A 19287-nucleotide genomic window follows, 5' to 3' on the forward strand; every position below is an offset into this window, starting at 1 on the left:
TTCATCTTTGTGTGCTAAAAGCAGAAGCCATGTAAATCTTGAATAATCATTAACAATAACAAGACAATAATGTTTACCACCTAGACTAGATGTTCTTGAGGGACCAAATAAATCCATATGCAGTAGTTATAAAGGTCTAGTTGTGGAAATGTGAGATTTTGATTTAAACGATATTTTAGTTTATTTTTCTTGTTGATAAACACTACAAAGATGATCTTTTTCAAATTTAATTTTTAGAAGTCCAATGACCAAATCCTTTCTCAAAAGTTTAGCAATTAAATCCATATGAGCAAGACCAAGTCTTCTATGTCATAACCAACTATTTTCATTATTAACCTATAGACATTTAACATCACTAGCATAGAGATCATTGAGATGAAAAACATAAATATTATCGTGACGATTATCAACGAATAAAGCTTTATGATCATTTGTGCTTTCAATTGTGCAACGTGATTTATCAAAAATAACTCGATTACCTTTATCACATAATTGACTAATACTAAGTAGATTATGCTTAAGTTCATCAACAAGTAAAATATTTTCCATAGAAGGGTTAGGAGAAATACCGATGCTACCAATATCGATAATTTTTCCTTTCTTGTTGTCTACAAAAGTAATAAAGCCTCTATCTTTGGATGACAGTGTAGTAAAGAAGGATTTATCTCCGGTCATGTGTCTGGAACATCCACTATCAAGGTATCACTTCCTTTCTTAGCTTTGGACTTAAAACAAACCTACAAGATGACAATCAAGTGTTGGTTTTTGGTACCCATAGTTTCTTGGGTCCTTCTTGGTTAGTTTTGTTAGATCCCTTAACAATCCAAATCTTTTTGATTCATACGTTTATATTATTTTTGAATGGACAAAAAGATATATAATGGCCTTTCTTTTTACAATAATAACAAGTAATATGAGGGTGAGTCATGAGAGGTGACTTTTCAAAAATTGTATTGAGATTTTTTTTTGTTTTTTAATAGGGTCATATCCAATGCCCGCTTTATCGAAAACACATCTTTGATTTCCAAGAAGCATGTTGAGATTATTTCTACCTTTTACAAAATTTTCAAGTGTTTTTGTTAAATCATCAATATTGTTTTTTGAAGTAATTTTCTCATTAGAGATAGTATCAAAATCATTTTTCAAAACAATTTTTTCTTTCTTTAATTCTTCAACATTAATAGATAAAGATGCAACAGATTTCTTCAACACATTATTTTTTGCACAAACTTTTCTAAATTCATCTTGTAGTTCATGGAATGCACTTTCAAGTTCTTCATAAAGAGTAGTTACCTCATCTTGAGTAGAGTCTTCATCTTCAAGAGCCATGAGACATGAGTTGGCTACTTCATTTTCAATTTCATCACTTAAGCTTTCATTTTCACTTTCTCCCCAAGCTGTTACCATGACCTTTTTGTTTCTTTTGTAGTCTTTTCCATGATTCTTTAATTTTGGACAATCCATCTTCATATGTCCAGGATTTTTGCACTCATAGCAAATAATAGGCTCTTTCTTGTTATCTTTGTTGTACTCTTTCTTGAAAGGCCTTCTTTCTCCATAATTATTTTTTTTTTTGAAGTGCTTTTTGAGATTTCTACTAAACATGGCATAGCTTTCATCCTCGCTGGAGTTTTCATATTCTTCTTCATTTGATGAGGTTTTGAATGCAATTCCACTTTTCTTTTTATTTTTAACATTCTCACGTCCTTTCATGGTGATCTCATGAATCATAAGGGAACCTATAAGCTCATCCAATCCAAGTGTGGAGAGATTTTTGGCTTCTATAATGGTCGTGACCTTCGCTTCCCAATTCTTTGGTAAACACCTAAGAATTTTTCTCACCAACTCACTATTAGTATAAGTTTAGCTAAGAGATTTCAAAGGGTTTACAATTTCAATAAATCTAGTAAACATACGTGACATAGATTCAGCAGAGTTCATTTTAAACAATTCATAACTATGAACAAGTATATCAATACGAGATTCCTTCGCTTGATTTGTACCTTCATACGTTACATCAAGTTTGTCTCAAATTTCTTTTGCCGAATCACAACTTGAAATTCTATTATACTCCTTAGAGTCTAATCTACAAACAAGGGTGAGTTTGGCTTTAACATTGACTTGCAATAATTTATGATCCATCTCATCACATTCATCTTCAGTTTTAGGTACACTAATATTGTCTACTAATTTGGTAGGAATTTATGAACCTTTGGTGAAAATAATCCACATGGCATAATCAGTGGCTTGTAGGTATATGGTCATCTTATCCTTCCAATGACTATAGTTGTTTCCGTCAAACAATGGTGGCCTATTTGTGGCTTGTCCTTCAGCTAAGGTTGCCATGGATCGAAACTCCTAAATGATTAAATCTAAAACAAGAGTCTAGGCTCTGATACCAATTGTTACCCAAAAGACAACCTAAAATGGAAGGTGAATTAAGTTTTTACAAATAAAAATAATAATACCCTAATAAAAATTATGACTAGCACAATAGATAAATATAGTTAATGAAATAAAAATAATTAAAACAAGTATTCAAACAACTATGTCAGTTAATGATTTTAACACAGTGCAAATGTGAAATATAGCAATGACAATTTAAATAAAATAAAGAGATAAGAGAGAGAGAGAGAGAGAGAGAGAGAGAGAGGAACAAATTTATAGTGGTTCGGCTTCAACTCGGCCTATGTCCACTCCTCAAGCTTCACTTGAGATTTTCCACTATACTCTAGCTTCACAAAGTGATAACAACATTTTCACAGATGGAGCAATCTTCCACAGATTTTACACAGACTTTCTAAGTCAAGAATACTGAGTGTACTACACTCTTACAAGGTTGAAAATAAAGTGTTTTTGCTTTCACAGAAAGTTACAAGAATTATCTCTCAAAGAGAGATATAAAAATGAAGCTCTGATTTTTCTGTATACCTCACACAGGAAAGATGTGTTTAAAGTTATACGTCTCAGTGTATAATTTCTGAAAGATGATGTAAACAAAAATTGAAGAACACTTCTCAGATAATTTTTCAGAGAATAGATGTGAGTGACTATAAATCAAAGAATATTTTCTGGTTTTTTTTTGCAACTTGTTTACACTAGAGGCTTTGGTATATATAATGAAACTTATAGCCATTGTATTCATTTAAATATCTTCCACTCCATCATTACTAATTTGAATATCTTCCACTTGAACCTTTTGGTCTGCTACTGTGCTGGGCTATTTAAACCTTTATTTTTGGCTGTTTGAACCTTTGGTTTGGGCATTATTTTTGGGTTGAAATGAATTCCTGATTTAAGCAAATATTAAATACATTCAAACAATATTTATGATAAAAGTTTAGGTAAGAAATAATGAGACAAAATAAATTTTGAATTCTATTTTTCTTTTTCAAATAAATTAAAATATAATTAAATAAATCATCAAAATAAATAAGTCTAACACATATCCCTATTTGGATCCATGTTTCATATTTTATATGCCATTTTACACACTATAGCTTATTGTGCCATGATTTGTATGTCAACCATTTTGGTTTGAAGACTCCTTCAATAGGCTCTTGCGTGAACATTTTCTATATCGAAACAAGAGGTTTTTTCTTTTCAGATTGGCATTTTTTCAAGGGCCACATCAGGGGTATTGACACTAGCTCCTTTGTACTTGTACCACTTTGCACAAACTAAGAAGTATCCCAAATTCAAGACCTCCAAACCAGCAATCAAATAGTAAAAATAATCCAATCTCCCCTTGTTAAGATCCTCCGATAACCAATTCCCCTTCCCAGATCCACCTGTCGCACGATGAACTATAGACACAAGGAAGGTACTCAAATAACTAGACAATGCAAATCCACAAAACAAGAAAGATCCAGCTATGCTTCTCACATTTTCTGGGAATTGCTTGTAGAAGAACTCAACTTGACCAATGATAGTAAATGCCTCAGAAAATCCCACTAGTGTCAACTGAGCGATTAACCACAACCCAGACAGAAGAAATTTCGCCTTTTCTTGATTCAATCCCCAATGTTGGCCTTGTAAGAGCCAATGTCCTCCTTTCCTTTTCGACAATTGCTGATACGATCATAGTGAATACAGCGATAATCATGCCAATGCCCATCTTCTGGAGGATTGTGATACCATCTTCCTTTTTTGTGAGCTTTCGTAATATTGGGACTATGAGTCTGTCCTAGATGGGTATCCAAATTGTGAGGCTTACCATCTGGAAAATGCTGTACGATGCTGCTGGGATTAGGAAACCAGTGTTGCCCAGTTTTCTATCGGATTGGAGAGCTTGAGAGACTAGGAAGGTCTGTTGTTGGACTATGGAGATGTAGTAGACGATCCCTGCTGCCCATATGGGGAGTACTCTCAATACGCATTTCACTCCTTCTACTTGGTGGATGCTGCAAAGTCTCCATGGATTGGTTGCTGAACCATCTGGTTGGATTTGGTCTTCAAGGGTGATGATTGCTGCCTTGTTGAGAAATCTAGGATCATTAGCATTTTTAGTTAGCTAGTGAGTATTGAGTAACATGTGAATAAGGGCGGAGCCATGTTGGGCTCAGGTACTCTTGAATTTTGGAATTTTTTTTTTTTTTTAACATAAAGAAAATATATTATATAAAAATATTATTTAAAGTGAAATGTCGATGACATTTTTTAAATTATGAGAACAATAATGACTATTTTGATTGACAATAAAGAGACTATAATAAGTCATATTATTATCTATAAAAATTTCAATATAATGGTGATGTCTATCATTATTGACATACAAATATAATAAATTTAAATGAAGATATAAAATTTATTAGATTGTTAGTTACATTTGACATGTAAAGTTTATCTTTCATGTGTTTCTTTCCATTCATAACTAAAATGACTACTATATAAATTATAATCAAGCAACACATCTTCAATAATAAAAAAAAAAAAAATTACAATAGGTCATAACTATTATCAGAATGAGTCATAACTAACTATTACTTGATATATAGTCATAACTAAAATAACAACCACAAGAAGTTATAACTAAATTATATCTAATACTATAATATGTTACAACTAAATACCACGAAGATCATAATTGCGATATATGATAGACACTTTTTTTGCGGTATGTTTTATAGAACTTCTCTACTAAAATATATCATTTTTGTCTCAACGTATCTTCTTTTTTATTTTCCAATCCACCTATAAAATAGTTACTCCCAAAATTTGTATAAAATTTAATCTCAAATTCTTTAATTTAAAATTCACATTTATCCAAATGAACTCTTAACATTTAAGTTTAGAAATATCTCATTGTTGTTTATTATGAAAAAAAAATTAATCAGTATGTTTAGTTTGAGTTTTTTAGATTAAATTTTTTAAAAATTGAATTTTTTGATTTTCGTGTTTTTTTTTGTTTGTTTGTAGTGAATATTTTTAAAATTTAAAACATTTTTCTTTTACTTTTTTAGATGCACCTTACTTAGATATATCTAAACAGTAAAAAAATTGTGAAAAAATATTTTAAAAAATTAATAAATACATAAAAATACAAAAAATATATTGAATTCTTTTATTTTTTTTAACATTTTTTTAGTGAATTTTTAAAAGGTTTTTTTCAATATTTTTTTTTTTACTTTTTAGGTATATTTATGTAGGTATGTCTAAAAAGTTTTAAAAAAAAAATTTTTGCTTAAAATATTTTAAAAAATCAGTAAAAACAAAAAAATATGGAAAACAAAAAAGCAAAATTTTCTGAAAAGTAATTTTAGAAAAATGGAATCAAATTATTATTAATTTATGTCCCTCTACATTGAATACCTAGCTACACCGCTGCATCTGAATGTTACAAGTAGAACGTGACTAATATTGAAATGGAAAATGCCTCCGACCCCAGTAGGGGTGCTGGGGGTCGTGCGTGTAGGGCCCTGATTGGGCGATTTTTTTTTTTTTTAACTAATGAGACCGCGCCACGTCAGTGGAGGCCTGTACCATTGTTTTATTGAAATATATGAAAATGTTTTGCATTCTCATCATCTAATGCTAAGATAGTACCATGTGACTAACCTCGAAATCCTGAAAACCCCTTTGTACTTTACATTATTATTTTTTTCAGATTCAAATTTTGTGTTTTTCATCACAAATATTGTTAATTAGGTCAAGGTTGGCAAGTTGAAAAAAAGTTAAAAAGTTAAAAAATTATTCAAAAAGTTAAAAAGTTATCACTATTCACTAAAAGTCAAAAATTACGGCTGCACAACTGTCAATCCTAATTTTTCCATACACACTAATTTATACAATTTTTTATTATACATTTTTCCATAAAAAGTCAAAAAGTTAACCCACACAACCATATTTTTTTACTCAACTTTTTAGTTCAAAAAGTCAAAAAATATACTTATTTAGGACATTCCAAACAATCCCTTAATATAAAAAATACTAATAAACCTTATGGAAAATCTGTGCACCCCTTTAGGAGTGTATACTATATGTGGGGTTGGAGTCATTGTTGTGCGGCTTGCACAACAATGGCTGTTGTACGGTTCATGGAAATTATTTCAGACTTTATTTCTATCATCCGAACCGTTCAATATTAAAGAATATTGAGTAGAACATACCTATAAAAAATTAAGTTGATCGGATATCAATAGACTTTTTATCAACTCACATTTGTATTCAGTTTAATACTTATATATTTATTTTTTATATATACAAATTCATGTTGATGAAGGGTCTATCGATATCTGATAAACTTGAATTTTTATAGATGTGTTCTACTTGATATTCTTTAAAAATTAAACGATTCGAATGATGAAAATAAAATCCGAAATAATTCTTGTGAGCTGCACAACAATTGCTGTACAACTGTTGTACAAGTCACATAACAATGACTTTTGATCCACTATATGCACTCTATCACAAAAAATTATAATTTTACCATAAAATTTCGTAATATTAATCATAAAATAGATAATCTTGTCACAAATTGAAGTAATAAAATATCCAAATTGGTTACAATGATTTTTCTAAGGGCTTAACAATTAACAACTAACTTTTGTCAACTAAAAAAAATGTTCAAAATTTTATAATTTATGTTGCAAAAATTTGTGACTTTTAGTTACTACATTTTCTATTATGTAAAGTTGTGACGAGATTACACATTTTGTAATTTATAATATTACAAAACTTTATGATAAAATTACATATTTTACAATAAGATATATATGATATACACTTTTAAAAAATGCACACCATATTGTTTTAGTTATTGACTCATTTAAGACGAAAGAATTTGCCTAATGATTGAGACTCTTCTTTATAAGGAGTGCTTCTTATCATTGCAAATTTAATTAAAAAAAAAAATTTCTACGAAATTGATTAATAAATTACAATACGAATACCGATGCAGATTTAGTTTTCAATTAAAGTAATTTATTGGCCACTCTGTTATTCGCAAATTTTGGTCAATCAATGACTCGTTTTGATGATATGGATTAAGACCCCGCTAAAGAACAGGATGACCGAGTTATTGAATAATTGAAAGCACTATTATTGTAGATTGCCTAATAAAGTAAAAAAAGAAAGGTATCCACTTCCCGTGATTGGATTAGAGAATGTTTTTAGATCCGTAAGAGTTTATTACAGATTCTGTTTCGATAATTTGAACCGTTCAATGTGTAGAATTCGTTGAGTACTATATGTTTGTAAAAACTTATGTTGATTAGATATCGATAACTATTTCATCGAATCAAATTTCTGTCGACCGTTTATTTTTTCACCGACTATTTTTTAAACAAAATTGAGTTGATCATGTAGTTATCAATATCTGATCAACGTGATTTTTTATAGATATATAGTATTCGACGAGTTCTACACATTGAACGGTTCAGATTATCAAAATGAAATTCGTAATAGGTCTTTACAGATTCATTAACACCTTTTAATTTAAGCACGAACCCAAAAAAAGTCAAACCCAAAAGGAAAAGTGAATGATATGGGATGAAAGACAGAATGTGACTAATCTAATGGAAGATAAGACTACGCACCTAATGTCAATCATCCTAAAATCAAGAATGATTTGCAGGAAATACAAAAACCAAACATAAACTGGACATATATATATATATATATATGAATGAATAAATTTGGAAAAATTAAAAAAAAAAATCTTGAGATTTTGAGTTTTGTAATAAAATAAATTTTTAATTTTTAATTTTTTTAATTTAAACTCTAACTTTTATTTCTTTGTTTTCAATCTAAATTATTTAACTATTTATGTTAAGTAAAATAAAAAATTAATATTTTAATAATTAAATTCAATCAAATGGATATTTTAGATATGTTAGATATTTTATGCATCCTTATCGTCTAATGAAAGATAAGACTATGGACCTAATGTCAATCATCCTAAAATCAACGATGATATTAGAAATATAAAAACCAAACACAAACTAGACATAAAAAAATATATGAATGAACAAGTTTGGGAAAATTACAAAAAAAAATTGAGAGCTTTAGTTTTGTAACAAAATCAATTCTGAATTATTTTTTTTATAAAAAAAATCAATTGAAATTCTAATTTTTTTTTATTTGTTTTCAATCTAAACCATTTGACTATTTATCTTAAGTAAAATTAAAAAAAAAATAGCATTTTAGTGATTAAATTCAATGAAATGGGTATTTTAGATATTTTATGTATACCTCCATTGAGTTTAATGGGTAAATTTTATTTTTATTTTTTAAATTTTTTTCTATCGATGTTGTTTAACCAAAATAGGCGAATGGTTTAAATTAAAAATAAATTAATTAATTAAGATCTAAATTGATAAAATTTAAAATACTATGTTTATTTTAGCCATCAATACATTTTTTTTTATTCAATTCTATAATTGTTTTTTGTTTTCATAGACTTATTGTAAAATCAAAAGTACTAAAAATTACCTAAATTCAACATGTTTATAAGTGGACTTATTTTTTCGACATATATATTCTTTCAGTAAACTTTTTCAGCTTTGAGTCGAAAAAATTTATTGTTAGATTGCTCCAGACCAGATGACCGTAATTGAATAAATAAATAAAATAAAATAAAATAAATTATTACTCAGAAAGGACTACTTTAAAGATGAAAATAAGTCAAATAGTGAACCCCTTGTACTTTTTTTTTTTTTTAAGAATAGTCTTGTCTATACTAGAAACTAAACCCAAAAGGAAAAATAATAATAATAATAATAATAAAAAGATAAAAAAATTGGAGAAGAGAACCAAATTTAATTGTTTTTGAAAGATAATAAATAAATAAATAAATAAAAATAAAGGAAATTATTATAAGCTGCAACATGAAGAGGTAGAGCTGGTTATACCTGAATTGATCTGAGTAAGGGAGCTTGGAGTTGATAGAATTACTAGGAACATGGTTAAAAAGAGAGACCAAAGGTTGTTCTGGTAACTCCACTACCCTGTTCTTAATTGCAGCCACTATAACCTGCACCACACTAGTCAATGGACTACCCTGTGGAATCACCATGACATAAATTCTTGTACCAATGAAGAACACAGCACAAGACAAGAACATGAGGAATGCAGGAATAGCCAATCCCAGAGCCCAGTTCACATTAGACTGAACATACACAATCACTGTCAATGACACCATCATTGCAAAAGTGAATGTGAAATAGTACCAATTGAAGAAGCTTGAAATTGCCCTCTTTCCAGAGGCAGTTTTGGGGTTGAATTGGTCTGCTCCAAAGGCTAGGTTACATGGTCTTATGCCACTGGCTCCAACTACTAGTAGTCCAAAGCCATTTAGCAGGAAAGCCATTTGCCATGGGGTCGGACCTTTGCATGAGGAGGACTCCTTTGATCCACAATGGCGGGGATGGATGGTTGAGATTGCTGCTGTGAGTGTCAATATGAGCATACCCTGTGGTTAAAAGATGCAACAAAATAGAGTATCAGAAATGCTATGAACCATGAAAAGGTATTTTGAAATCTACCTTAAAACGACTTGTATGGTGTAGATTTAAAATTGGTGGGATGCGAGTCACACCTAAAATGATTGTGATTCATAGATTTGTTTCGTTAGTATTTTTTCTGAGTTTTTAACTTTATTGAATGGAGTATTAGATGTTTTAAGAAGGCAACAATTTCGTTCTAGTTCTCTGAAAAGGATTGGACAGTTCAGACAAGTCGGCTCACTATGATCTCACTTCAATAATTCAATTCATTAATTTTTTAGAATATTGTATATTGAGTATTCATTAAAAAAATAAGATTAATTTAATAATTGTATCCGCCTAATTTAAACATATTTATCTAATAAAAATGAATAATTTATTTTTAAAATTATATTTATTAGTTATTTTTTGAAGACATGTGTGGCTAAAATTATCGGATCAATCTAATTTTATTTTTTTAATATGAATGAAGTTTACAATGAGAGTTCAAAAAATAACGCATCAATCATTAAAATAAGACATGAGCCCCCATGCTAGAACTAGAGCCCATCTTTTGTGTAATTTGCAAAATGGCGTTGGTTTTGTTCCGATTCTGGAAGAAAAACAATGAAAGGAAATCCTAGTGTTAGCTGAGAAGTTATGAGCGTGGAGATCTCAGCAAATTATTGTTTGGTTTGGAATCGTGATTTTAATTTAAAACTCAATTTTAAAATTATTTTCAAAACTTATAATCACACACACAACTTAAAATTTAATTCAAAAATTCTTTTCAAAATTCATAATTAAACTCTTTTCAAAACTTTATTTTTTTTTCTTTTCTTCTTTAAAATTATGTTTTATTTTATATTTTTTTTGAAAAAAATATAAAATTTCAAAAAATATTTTGTTTATTTTTTTTATGAAGAAAAATATTTTTTATTTTCTTTTTTTTGAAAAAAAAAAAAATATATATATATATATATATATTTATTTAAGTGTTGGCCAAATAATTTATTATGATTTAAATATATATGGACTATCCAACATTTTTTAAAATTTAAAAAAATATATTTTAAAAAAAGTATAAAAATTTTTAAAAAATATTTGAAATATTAAAAAAAATATATTTAAAATAAAACAATACAACTCATTTTAAATTTTTAAATATTTAAAAAATATTTAAAAAATATTTTATAAAAAATACAACGCACACGTGCACATTAAAAAAAATATTTACCCTAACAAAATAAAATTAAGAAGTTTTTTAAATATTTTAAAAAAATAAATCAAAAAAAATTTAAACTGCAACTCTAAATTTAAAAATTTGAAACTCTTTCCAAAACTCATAACCAAACAAATTTTCTCTTTCAAAACTCAATTCAAAATATAACTCCACATTCAAATTATGATTCAAAAACTAAACCAAATTGAAATATTTTTTATTCAAAAAACAGTTAAAAGGGAGTTTTAAAAATCACATTTGGATTATGACGGGTTGCATTTTTATATACTAAAATAAATAATTTTATTTCCCACAAAAATTGGAAAGAATCACAATCTACAAACCCAATGGTTTGTTGATGAATTTGGATTGATAGTTGCTACATGTCATTAAAATTTGAATAAATTATAAATACATTCTTACGATTTGATTAAAATATAAATTGTCCCTCTAATTTTAAAAATTACAAATATTCTATTGTCAGAATTTTTTATTTAACAAAATTAATAAAAAATGAAATTTCTAACTACAGTTTTATCAACAATAAAATTATCAAAATTGTTGATTGAAATATATTAATGATATCATTAAAAATTATTAATTAATTTAATAATTTATTAATTAAAAAATAGCCATTTGTGATGTGATTAGAAATTTGACGAGACAAAATGTAACTTTTAAAATGACAATAGACAATTCGTATTTGAGTAATGCTACAGACAATACTTTTAGACCTACACTTCCATCTATAATGATGTGATAAGAGAGTTACGTCCTATATCTTTAAATGTATAATAAATTAATAATTGACATATATGATATTACATCACTGTAAACATAATTTTATATATATATATATATATATATTTGGATGAGTTACAAACATTTTTCATGAAACAAATGTTGTCTAGGGTGTACCTAGTAAGTGGAGCCGCTAAAATAAGGGGGTGTTGTAGCCAACCATACATTTGGGAACGAACTTATAGGGTGTTTTAAAAAGATGGTTACTAGGGCTGAGCAAGGAATCCGTGAAATCCGTAATCCGATCCAGTCCAGTCCAATCCGATAGGTTTGGATTAGTTTTTTGAATCCGCGGTTCGGTTCCGGATTGAAGAATTAAAAATCCGTAGTCCACGGATTGGTTCCGGATTGAACCCCACGGTTCCGGATTGGAACCGATCCGGACCGTATACAAATAGTCTATATTTTTATTATACATCCTCCCCCATAGTATCTTCTCTTATTCTATATAAAATTTAAACTCAAACCTAAAACCGTATAATATCTTATTTTATTACTTTTGTTTGTATTTTCTTATGGTTGTTTAAATTCAAGAACAATATGTCACTATTATAGAAAAACATGTTGCTATTATGGAAATGATATAGCGCTATATTTATATTTTTATGAAATTAAAGTGTTATATATATATATATTTGTTATTTAATTATGTGAATCCGTGGTCCTAAACCGATCCAATCCGTATGTAAATGGATTGGTTCGGATTGGTTCCATGATTTAAACGGATTGGATTGGTTCCAATTTTTCAAGAACCGTAGATAACGGATTGGTCCTGGTTTTCCCCAAATCCGGTCCAATCCGGACCATGCTCACCCCTAATGGTTACAAGTTATTTTTTAATTTTTTTTTTATGAGAGATGAAAATGAGTTAAAAATTAAAAAGTAACTTTTAACCATCTCTTAAAATACGCAATACTCTATTTTAGCCTCTTCAGACAAAAATCCAAAATGTAATTTAGTGTGTTTGGTTTGAGTTTTTTGGATTAAATTTTTTGAAAACTGAGTTTTTTCGTTTTCGTATTTTTTTATTTTTAGTGAATATTTTTAAAATTTTAAATATTTTTTTTTATTTTTTTAGATGTACCTTACCTAGATGTATCTAAAAAGTAAAAAATTTGTGAAAAAATATTTTAAAAAATTAATAAATACATAAAAATACAAAATATGTACTGAATTGTTGTATTTTTTTTTATATTTTTGGTATTTAGTGAATTTTTAAAATATTTTTTTTATAAATTTTTTTACTTTTTAAGTGTATTTATGTTAGATGTGTCTAAAAAGTAAAAAAATTATTTAAAATATTAAAAAAATTCAGTAAAAATAAGAAAATACAAAAAATAAGAAAATAAAATTTTTTAAAAAGTGTTTTTTAAAAAATAAAAACAAGCAAGGTATTGCTGAGGACTTCCCACATGCTGCAGAGCTGTAATGGATATGGGCCATTTTAATTTTTGAGAAATCCACCGCCGCAGTTTGTTTGTTTGTTTTTCTGGTTAGAATTTACCTACACCTACCACCACCTACTACCACACCTACTACACCTACCACCAATTTACCCTCACCTACTCCTCACCTACTACCCAAACCCTCTCCTATATAATGAGCCACTCTGATTTGTAATACATAACAATCTTGTAACAAATCAATCAATAATACATGTGTTTTAACATGGTATCAGAGCAGGTTTAGAACCTGGTATTTTCGCTTCCCCGGCGGGCGGTAATCTCACCTTAGCCGCCCGCCGGACCTCAACCTAGTCCGTTTATTTTCTACGCGCACCTTGCCAATCAAGTCCTCCTAGCCCACCGCTGTTCTCTCTGTTCTGCATACCCGATAAATCAACCTGAGCAGTCTGATCCAGAAACCCAGCCGTGATCTGCTACATCTTCAATTCATTAGGTACCGTTCTTCCCTAATTTTAGAGCCACTGAAATCTGCTAGTCAAATCACCATAGCCATGGACCCCTCATCCTCCTCCATCCCCCAATCCCAACCGGCTCTTTTGCTGCCCGATGCCCAGTCTGCTAAGAATGGGAGTTGTTCTCAGCGGCCAGAGCGGGGATGGTGTTCCCGGGCTGCTTTGGTCGTCAGTTGGCTGCGAGCAGCCTGACATCTCAGAGTTTGTTCTGCAGTATGTGAAAGAATCTGTGCTCATAGCCCAAAACCCAGTAGTTCCAGAGGGTGAATTGTCAGTTTGATCCACGGAAGAAGGGGAAGCTTGATAACCCAGATTGTCATTTTTTTTTTATTCATCATTATCTTCCCATCCACCGCCCAAAATTTCCTTTTTTTTTATTATAAAACTTAACTTTTGTCCCCCACCGTTCTTTCCTTCTTTTCTTTTATTATCAAGCTTCTTGGGGCACTCATTGCTCCCACTTTTGTTTCTTTACATATATATATATATCTTTTTATTATATTATATTAAAAAAAAAAAAAAAAAGCCACCCACGTGGGCTTGTCCTCTTTCAACTCTATTATTTTTATTTCTTTTCTCTAAACTTTTTTTTTTAATCTTTTTCAAATACCCATTTTTATTTTATTCTATACTCAACATTCCCATCATTCTTTTCCCCACTCCAATATATTATACTAGCCTTAATTGATTCCACTGATTTCTCCCACTTCATTTTATTTATTATTATTATTATTATTATTTTATTTATAAAAAAAAAAAAAAAAATTCATTCCAGTTTAATTTTTCTGCTCCGTCTTGTCCCTTCACGCCATTCGGATTTGCACAATACACTCATTTTATTCATATCGGGATCAACCCCGATCCACATTTTACACACAAAAAAAAAAAAAAAACAAAAAAACAAAAAAAAAAACAAAAAAAAAAAAAAACAAACAAAAACAAAACAAAATACCCACACCCACAGTGGGATTTTTCTCCTTTACTCTGCTGCAGATCTCTTCTTCTTGCCTCCGTCTTGGACGGTCCTTGACGGTGTTGCCTCCGTGTTTCCTTGTCCGCCGAGCACGTTCACTCCCCCATACTCCTCCACTGCAGCATACGGCGGACCTCCAAATCGGAACATCACAGTGGCCTTCCGCTTCAGCTCCTTGTTTTCTGCCCTTAGCACGCTTATCTCTGCTCGCGCATCCTTATACATGCGTTGGAGCAGAGCCAGCTGAGAATTTAAATGTTGCACCTCATTTGTCCTACTCTGCAGCCGGTTCGACAAATTTGTGACCGCCGTCATGGTTTCCACACATGACTTCAAGGTATACTGATTGGCCTCCACATCTGACTGCCCTGCCATTCTTTGCTCCACCGACCGCATCGGAAAGTTCAACGGAGCAAACTCCGGGGCGCTTAGTTGAGTTTCCAGTGCCACCGCACCAGTTCTCTCTCTCGTTGACTCGTTGAGGTCGGGAAAGAGGGTGAGCAGCCCGCGGGAAGACGATGAAGCCATTTTCTAGGCAACAGAGTGTTACACAGTATCTCTCTCAGCAAACTCTCTCAGAAAACAGAGTGTTACAGAATCTCTCTCAGAACTCTCTCTCAGAATATCTCTCGCAGGTTTTTTTTGCCTCCGCCTTAGCCTCCGTCTTATAGCCGAGGCAGCCACGCGCATCGCGCGCCTCTTGACGCCAGACAAACGGGCACGCCAACCAAGGCACTCACGTGCCTCGCCATGATGAATCCGGCACACCTTTTGATGAATTAGGCACGCCTTTTGATGGCACGCCTTTTGAAACATTGGGCACACCTTTTGAGGGTGCAACTTTTACAACGGTCCGACATGACCCTATAAACTGTCCCGACATTTGATTCCGGTTAGTTTTTTCAACGGTCCGACATGACCCTATAAACTGTCCCGACCTTTGATTCCGGTTAGCCTTTTACAACGGTCCGACATGACCCTATAAACTGTCCCGACATTTGATTCCGGTTAGCCTTTTACAACGGTCCGACATGACCCTATAAACTGTCCCGACATTTGATTCCGGTTAGCATCTTCAACGGTCCGACATGACCCTATAAACTGTCCCGACATTTGATTCCGGTTAGCATCTCCAACGGTCCGACATGACCCCATAAACTGTCCCGACATTTGATTCCGGTTAGCATACAGTGTCCTCTACAACGTTATGACACCACCATACAGTGTCCTCTACCACGTTATGACACCACCATACAGTGTCTCCTATCCTTTTTTTTTTTATTTTTATGTATTTTCTTGTTTTGTTCCTCTCTTCAAACTCAAGTTGGTTAGTTTCTATCATCCTTGAGTTTGCGGGGGCTGTTAGAATTTACCTACACCTACCACCACCTACTACCACACCTACTACACCTACCACCAATTTACCCTCACCTACTCCTCACCTACTACCCAAACCCTCTCCTATATAATGAGCCACTCTGATTTGTAATACATAACAATCTTGTAACAAATCAATCAATAATACATGTGTTTTAACAGCTTGGAGGACGAATACATTTGTAAAGGGGCATTTTGATTATTTATTATCCCGACCGCATCATTTTAAATACATTTTTTGATATATCAATCTAACAAAAAATTTAATTTATCTTTTTAAATACAAAAATTAAAATAATATACTAAAATAATAAAAATTCAAAAAGTTTAAAAAGTAATCATTTTCTAAACGAGACAATTATATTATTTTCCATTAACATAGGTTGAATTCTTATATCGCCACGTCTTAATTTTGGCTCTTTGTGTGAATCTGTTTGTCATTGTTGTTGTTATTCTACCACATATATGCTTCTGGTTTTCTTCCTTGTTTGATTTACAGAATTTCTTCCCTTGGGTAGTCTTACGTGGGTGGAATTTGTTGGTGAAAAATGTTAACCATTCAAATATTTGTATACCAAAAAAAGCTTGTACACAATGATGCTATAGTGAGAATCATCCCTTCCCATTCAGGGACACATACATTTATACAACATATCACAATCTGGTGATAAAAATACAAGTTAATTACACTTATTACTTTTTGTACTTTTATTGTAATCTCACTTTAATCCTTTTAATCTTAATGTGATTGTCAAAGTTATAACAATTAAAATGAAATTTTGATAAAAGGCTGGAGCTTGCCTCCAGTCCATCATATGGATGAGAGGGTCCAGTCCGGCTCATTGGGCCCACTTTTGGCCCATTTTTGATAATTTGAACCGTTCACATTTTAGGATTTGTTGATTACATTATCCCTGTAAAAATCACGTCAATCGGATAATGGATACTATATATTCAGATGACTTTTTATGAACCTTTAATTTTCTGACCGTCCATTTTTTTTCCAAACAAAAGTGAACCGAATAGATAGTATTCATTATCTGATCGATGTGATTTTTTATAAAAATAATGTACTCAACAAATATTAAAATGTGAACGGCTTTGATAATCGAAAATGAGCTCAAAAGTGGGTCTAATAGGCCAAACTGGACCGGACTATCCCAGATGTAGACTGGAGACAGTCCGGACCATTGATAAAAGTATAGGGATGTTAATACGAGAAAAAATATTATAGTTAGTTCACATGTCATTAACGGTAGATGGATGAAATTGTGACATTTGACTTAAAGTGTAACAAGTTGATTATCATAATTGGAAGTAAATAAACTAAAATAAAATTAGTAGGGAAGTGTAGAGATGCTAAATGTCATCAACACTGAAAGTTTTACAAAAACAGAGGCACAAGCAGGGCGGATCCATGATTATCATTATGGAGGTGTAAAAGTATATTTAAGAATACAAATTCTCAAAATTTTTAATTATTTTAATTTTTTTTTAATATAATATATGATATTTTTCAAATTTTTGCGGGTGTAATCGCCTCCACCCGCACCCCTAGATCCATCCTTGGGCACAAGTTCAATACTTATTTTTACATTAGATTTAATAGGTGTGTTTTGCATACGGAGAAAAGAAAGATTGGGATTGAAAGGTATAGAGTATTAATTACCAAGAAGGAGGAGATAGAAGCAAATCCCAGAGTTTTGTAACGGCCAAAGTATGTATCAGAGAGGAAAGCTCCAAGAAGGGTTCCAAAGTTGCAAGTTCCATTGAAGATGTTGATCAAATTAGTTGATGTAATTGTGACCATGTTGAACACTGTTGTCAGGTACACCAACAGATTCGATGATGTCCCTAGTGTTCCCAGCTTCTCAAATGTCTCATTTCCTGCAATTATTATTATTATTATTATTTTTAATGGGTGGTCATCAAAAATTAAAGAAAAATATAAAAAGATTAAAAAAAAAAAAGAAAAAAAAAAGGAAAGAAAAACTTGATGTTTCCATCTCCTTTCTAAATCACCTCTCAATTATGAAATGAAATTTAATATTGTGTTTGGTTGGGAATTTGAGGAGGGATTTAAAAAGAGAAAGAGAAAAAATAGATAAAATGTGAATAAAACATATTTATATGTCATATAACTTTACACATTTTTTCTCTTTACCTTTCCCTTTCTCTTTTCAAATCTCTTCCTAAATCTCCCAACCAAACATACACAGTGTAAAGTGGATTATTATGCTGGATAAATATGTTTTGAAACAGAAAGACACAGAAAATGAATACAAAGCATCCCTGGTGAAAGGAGGAGCTCCTCTCTTCTCCGAAGTATGTGTGCAAGTTGCAAGCACACATGCATGTAGTAGGCCAGACATCTTTTGCCTGTAATTTTTATTTTTATTTTTATTTTTTTGCTCATAAAATACTGTGTGTAATTATGCAAGAATCTCAAGAGATGAGTAAACTGTGGATATTTTGAAACAAAGAGACTGATAAATTTGGAATAAAGAACCATGCATGTGACTTGTGCCTGAAATGTGTATGCATCTCTACTTTGTAAATTACCTATAACAAAGGGCATGGCTTTAAGTCCTCTGTACTTGGGCTCATCACTTGTAATTTCTTTCTCTGTGTTTTCCATGGTTTTTCCTCTGAGAATTCTCTCTCTCTCTCTCTCTCTCTCTCTCTAATAGAATTTGTTATGGTTTTGTGCTAATTAAAGAAAAGGGCTTGGTATTGAAGCTTTATATAATAGAAGCCAGATGTCAAATTCTGTCATTTTTCTAGTAGGAGCACTAAAATATCACTCACTCTCTTTGTTGGCTAATTATTTAGTAGGATAAATTACACCTGGTATCTTTAGATTTTTTTATCAAAATATCATTTTAGTTCCTTCGCATTTAATTGTAACCGCCAATCTTTTACATTTTAAATAAAAGATACTAAATATAATTTATTTTATTTAGTAATTTCAAAACACCGTATGACATTATCTATACATTTTTTTAAAAAATCATATAACATTGTTGTAGTTAAAAAAAAAAAAAAAAAAAAAAATTCTATGAGTGGACCATAG

The 19287-nt window shown here is 30.9% G+C and overlaps 1 pseudogene across 1 annotated transcript; it reads right to left on the minus strand.

Moving 5' to 3' along the window:
- Positions 1 to 3570: 3570 nt before the first annotated feature.
- Positions 3571 to 18889, minus strand: LOC114285065 (protein NRT1/ PTR FAMILY 2.11-like; annotated as a pseudogene). Its single transcript, XR_014356301.1, has 4 exons — positions 18777 to 18889; positions 17884 to 18101; positions 9351 to 9910; positions 3571 to 4487 (listed from the first exon to the last, which is right to left on the minus strand). The product of XR_014356301.1 is annotated as a protein NRT1/ PTR FAMILY 2.11-like (transcript).
- Positions 18890 to 19287: the final 398 nt, after the last annotated feature.

This window comes from Camellia sinensis, chromosome 15, assembly GCF_055761805.1.
Source record: "Camellia sinensis isolate YWXY chromosome 15, ASM5576180v1, whole genome shotgun sequence".
In the NCBI taxonomy this organism is placed as follows: Eukaryota; Viridiplantae; Streptophyta; class Magnoliopsida; order Ericales; family Theaceae; genus Camellia; species Camellia sinensis.